The 5,893-nt window shown below is 32.6% G+C and overlaps 1 long non-coding RNA gene across 1 annotated transcript; it reads left to right on the top strand.

Annotated features, from left to right (window-relative positions):
• The first annotated feature begins 2,799 nt into the window (after window positions 1-2,799).
• LOC129307949 (uncharacterized) lies at window positions 2,800-5,534 on the top strand. The gene is made up of 3 exons (XR_008592517.1): window positions 2,800-2,915; window positions 3,060-3,226; window positions 5,322-5,534. It is a non-coding gene; the product is annotated as an uncharacterized LOC129307949 (long non-coding RNA).
• The last annotated feature ends 359 nt before the right edge of the window (window positions 5,535-5,893 follow it).

Here is a 5,893-nt window from a genome sequence, read left to right as displayed (position 1 = left end):
CAGTCAGTAATAGAAGGGAAGCCATAATAATTCTAAAAAACCTCGACATTAATTACTATTTCCTTATCGCTCACCTAGTAAGTGTCATTACATCAATGAAATGCATTTGCATAAAATTACCTAACTAGAGTAGGGATATAATATTGAAATTTTTCATTTGTCAAATACACCATTCATCCCCTTCACACCATTGTTTAAAAGGCAGCTTTGGAGCATAAAATTGCACAATAATAGTTACAAATAAAATTATTGGATCCCACAAGAGAGAGAAATCTGTCTTGGCATGCATGATTCATGAATTTCTCATTATTGAATGGTTGCTTTGACTTTTTAGTAGCTTTATGACCACAAGAAGGGGTAGTCTTGCATTTGGCTCTACTCTTGTGACGCATGGCTAAAACATAAACAATAAAGATAAGCCACAATAAGTCACATTTAACAAACCACCACAGAAGTAATCACATGCCAAAAATTAAATAAAGACAACCAAGTGAAAACAAGAGTTAGGCTAACATGTGAAAGTAGGAAAGTCAAAATAAAGGCCCTACTCAAGCCATAAGAACATGTCAGATCAACTTTCAACATAAGCAAATAAAAAATAAAATTTTAAGATTTAGTGCCAAAATTTGGTAAAGTCAAAGAATATTTAACTAAACCAATGTACCTTCAATATTACAAAGAAAGTGATCCTTACTTTGAAATTTCAACTTATTAACTAAGCTAAATAACCATTGTTCAGAGAGCCAAAGCAATATGCACAATATTCAAAACACCTAATTATAAAAAACAAATAGCATTGCTCACAGCTGAAATTTATCTCAAATGAAAATTGTAAGGATAGTTCAAATCATAAATTTTACATTGAGATAAGGATGGGTCCACGCAATGCACAACAAATATTCAATTCAAAGTTCAGAGCATAATTCCAATCGAACCAATTCCAACCACCAACGCCCATTGCAACTCTCACAGGCTATACGAAATATACACACCTCAAATCAGATATAATGTGTGAGATTTATACCTGGAGCTTGACCGAAAATATGCACAATAGGAAAGGAAGGGAATTCAGCATGCACAGGTGTAATAATGAAGTGTTAAATGATGACTTACACAAATGGAAAAGTAAAATGTGATGACTACAAATGGCTGTGCAAGTGGATTAAAATAAAGTAGAAGCTAAAATAGCAACAAGCCGAGACGGTGGTGAGTGTACCGATGTGGAAGAGAAATGAATATGGTGATTTAGGAGATGAAAAGAAAGAGAAAAAAAAAAAAATAGCAGAGCTCGACGGGCAGAAGTAGAAAGCAGAGCAAAATAGAAAAGAAAGTGACGAGAAGCAGGGGCAAGTTAGAGGCTCAGAGTGAAGGACGATGAAGAGAGGGGAGACGATGAACAGAGGTTATGAAGGCGAAGATGAGCCACTACGAAACTGAAGAAGCTGAGAGCTGAGGTTATGAGTAGTGAAAACGAGCTTCATACAGTGCGAAACAGAACAGAGCAAGGAAGTAAGTAACGAGGAGCAGGGACAATGGCGGACAAGGGCTGTGAACAATGAGGAAAGGAAGCAACACATATTGATACACAATGGAGATGCTGGAACGAACCTATTAGCGGCCGAAGAAGAAGATGATAATGGCGGAATAATGCAATACACAGCGGAGGACGATGAAATACGGTTGGAAATAGACGATGAATGAAGATGCATCACCTGAGGAAGGAGAATAAGTTGCAGACAGAGGTGAAGCACGCCGGCGGTGGAAGACACACAGAAAAGAATATATGGTGGAGGAATTTTGTACACGGTGGAGATGCTGGGGTGAGCCTTGTGACCAGCTGAACAGAGGGAAGACAGATGAATGCGAAGCTGCTGGCAATGACGGAACACTGTGGCTGTGTGGCAGTGAGAATGCTCGACGGAGGAACGCTGCACACGGCGGAGAGGCTGGAGTGAATATGGGTTGAACGAGGAACAAAGATGCAGAACTGAGGAAGGAGGAGGAGTGACGGCAGAGGGTTGAAGACAGAGAACAAAGGTGAAAGGAAAAAAAAAAAAAAAAAAACTAGGATAAAATGGCAAGAGGGTAAAACTGTAAAAACAAAAAAAATATTTTTGATTTAAATTTTGTTAAAAAATAAAAAAAATGCACAGTTCCCTTTTTTAAATATGAAAATTTTTTTTAGTGCAATTAAAATAAAATAAAATAATCAATAAAATATATAAATATATATATATATATATATTTGAATTTTCTTAGTAAAATAAAAAAATAATAAACTAAAATAATATATATATTGTATAAAAAATTTTATTCAAAATAAAATATTTTATAATAATGAAAATTTAAATTTTTTTAGAAAATAAATATTTACAAATTTATTTTTATAATTAAAATTTTTTAAACTCAATTAAAGATTTTATTTTAACAAAATAAAAGTTCGCCCTAACTAGCAAATGTAACAATCCTAAATTTTTAATTAAAATTTTTTTTAATTAATATTTAATTTATTTATTCTAATTTTATAACAAATAAAGATTAGTAGCTTAATAAAATTTATGCTAGTTATTATATAGAGTTTTAAAGTTTGAATGTTACTTAAAATTAAAAGGTTAGTTTTATTTTCAATGTATGAGAAATTATTAAATTGCCTTTGTTCTTATTATAAAAATATTATAATAACGATAATAAAAACTGGTGGGGGTCACTTTTAAAATTTTCCCTGGCAGAGTTTGGGTCTTATTTTATAATTTTCCCAATGAGCTGATCATTTCAAATATCCACTTCCTCCTTGATCGGCTAAGAGTCGCAGAACGGAGTGGAGAGCATTCGCACCTGTCTCTGTTTTGTTTCGTTTCATTTCCCATCGCATAGGCTTCAATCTCTTCGTTGCTGTGCTCATCTCCTCACCGTTGGTAAGAATCCATCTCTTTCCTCGCTGTTCGTCCATCTCTGTTAGGTGGAATAAATGAATCTCTTCCCCTGTTTCTGTTTTGTTCGTGGCTGACGGAGGTTTATGGGTGTGTGCGTGCCCTGTTTTTCTTTTTCTTCCTCCTCAGCTGCTGGACTTGCGTGTGTGTGGGCCTAGAAAGCTCAAATCCTTCCTCTTTCCGGTCTGATATTCTGCTTCTCCTTCCCATTAAGCAGCTGAGTAGAACTCATCTCTTATCGTTCGGTGTAGTCAATGAGCTGAGGAGTGGCTGTTACTACTGCACTTCTATTTGGGGTAAGACGTTGATGCTTTCTTTTTCTCCTTTGGATTCAAAAGCAGCGTGATCATCTTTTCTCTTCTTCCTCTGGCCGTAGAGTGCGTTCCTCCTCCTTAGGTTTGCTGTCATAATTTTGAGGAAATTAAACTATATTTTGGTTGGTGCTGCGTGTTACTATTTTAACTTGGTGATGAGCTGAATATTGATGAATATTGATGATAGAGTTGATGTGGTAGTTAGTTAAATTTGTTGAATGCCTACTGTGAACTGAATTTTGATGAATGCCCTCAATATGTTTGTAAAAATGCTTGAGGGAATGATGTTAAATTGTCGTAGTATAGCTTGAAGGAATATATGTGAGTAATGGCTTTAGCTAAAGATTGAAATTTTAAAATATCAAACGAGGAGTAGTGATTACATAAGATTTTTACATGACACTTTATTAACTTTGTAAAGGTAGCATAAGAATAATTAATATGATTTATTATGATTTGTAATTAAGGATAGGTTATGAGGAGGTACAATGATGAATTAAGGTTTGTCAATAATTTAATTCACTCAAGGATACTTGGAATAGAAGATAGTGCTATCTAGGTTACTGCTTTCAAATTATGAAGTTGTTTATAATTTTATTTATATTATGTTTTAAAGTATTTGAACATGAAAGTTAAAGGAGATATGACTATTTAATTTTCATATTAGAACCTTGAGGGGTTATATATGATGTTTGCAAAAGTATGTCTTCACATAAATTGTACAGTTGATCTACCTATTGGAATTGTACAGCACCTGAAAGGTGATTATTAGACTAAATGATGATCAAGATTTTGTTAAGTTTGGAATAAAAGTAGTGTTAATAGTGTTGGTTGAATGTTCCTAGTGTTGTTAACCATTTGATAGAAGTTGTTGAAGGGTTATTGAAGATTTAAGGTATTAATAAGAAATTTTAGGACCTAGTACAGATTTTGAATGTTAGTATTGTTTGTTTATTCTAAGAAAGGAAATTTGTGACATAAAATATGTTAGTTTATATGCTAGACTAATTTGGAGGCATCATTGAGTAAGCAAGAAATTGAGGGAGTCTGATTATAAAATTTTTTGAAAGCTTAGGTGAGTGGATAGCATTCTGAATCAATTTTTAAAAAAGTGTTTATAAGATCCCTTTAGTTAAATTTTATATTATTCATTTATAAATTATACAAATATTCTTGTTTATCCTATTCTTCCAATAATTGTTTTATTAATGCATATATGTTGATCTTATTGATAATTTATTTGTTGATAAGAAATGATTGAAATGAATGTATAATAAATGATATTATTTCTCAAAAATAGTTTTAAATACTTAATTCTATGTAGATATAAACATTTGCAATTCAACAACTCATATATGGGGAAAATGATAAAAATTTTGGACAAATGAAAATGATAGTTGAACAATGTTTGAAAGAGAAAAGTTTGAAATTATTTTCTTGCTTCATACATACTTGATTTTGTTGAGGAGGACTGAGTTCAGAACACTGAAAGCTAACGGTTTTGTTAGCCTTTGGCACGCTATGATACACCTAGCTATTAGGGTGCTTATAAGAGGTGCTAGTCCCATGCGATGGTTAACGCACGTGGAACGGAGGGATGGTTATTCGTGAGCATTGTACTCATGCTTATTTTCATAGGCTTCATGCCTGCGCTTGTTTCGTGGCTTTTAGCCGTGCTTGATTGGTTATTTATCCTCATGGCCTGTGTCTCCATGCTTAATTGGTTATTTACCTCGTGGATTGGGTGTCCACATTTGTTATTCATTCTGATAAAGCCCTCTTAAATTTAAGTTAAAATTTATTATTTCTCAAATAATTCTATGAAAGTACTTGATTGAACTACATTATTATTGAAAATTTTATATTTTATGAAAAAAAATTAATACATTTGATTCTATTAGCAATATCTAATTTTCATGATTATATTATTGAGAAATTATTATTTATTTCTAGCTTAAGTATATGATTCATTATTTCATTAAGTCACTTTGAGCATAATTTATTATCTATTATCTTCATATATTTTCATTATAATTTTTATTGGAATGCTACTTACCGGTAATTTCTTTGATCTCAGATATTATAGTTAACCCTGTGCCTCCAGCAGATCATTAAAGGGCCATTTTGTTTTTTGTTTTTTGAAAAAGAGGAGGCATGTTGTGATTATTGTTTGGGTAAAACTATGTATTGTATTTTGTAATTATAGCCTAGTGTGCCACGCACACCATACTTAAATCTTAGTCTTATTTTGTTGTTATGTAAATTGCGAGAATGGAGTTAGTTTCCTTGTTGGTTTAGTTGATAGGTTTTGTTGTTATAAAAATTTTGAAAGGTCCAAATTATATGGGGGCTCTGTTAAAATTTTTACAAAATGCTTAAAGCTTTATGAACTTTATTGTTATGTATAACTTACATGTAACGATAATTTAGTTTAGTTTTTGATTTGTTAAGGCTTATGAAAATGAGTTCACCTCATATTTCATGCCGATCACACCCTCAATATCAGGGTGTGACAGCAAAGGTGCTCTCTATAAGTTGGTTAAGCATTTTATAGAATAGTCTTTCGCTCTAGCAAAACAAAGTTTCACTCTAGTAGAAATACTCTCTGAAATTTTGGTAAAAAGTCACAAAGGCATCTACCGCTAGAGC

Source organism: Prosopis cineraria, unplaced genomic scaffold, assembly GCF_029017545.1.
Source record: "Prosopis cineraria cultivar Desert tree isolate PC_DT_omini unplaced genomic scaffold, ASM2901754v1 PC4, whole genome shotgun sequence".
NCBI classification, from domain to species: domain Eukaryota; kingdom Viridiplantae; phylum Streptophyta; class Magnoliopsida; order Fabales; family Fabaceae; genus Prosopis; species Prosopis cineraria.
Note: the sequence above shows the minus strand (reverse complement) of the source record. Positions and strands in the feature narration are given on the sequence as shown.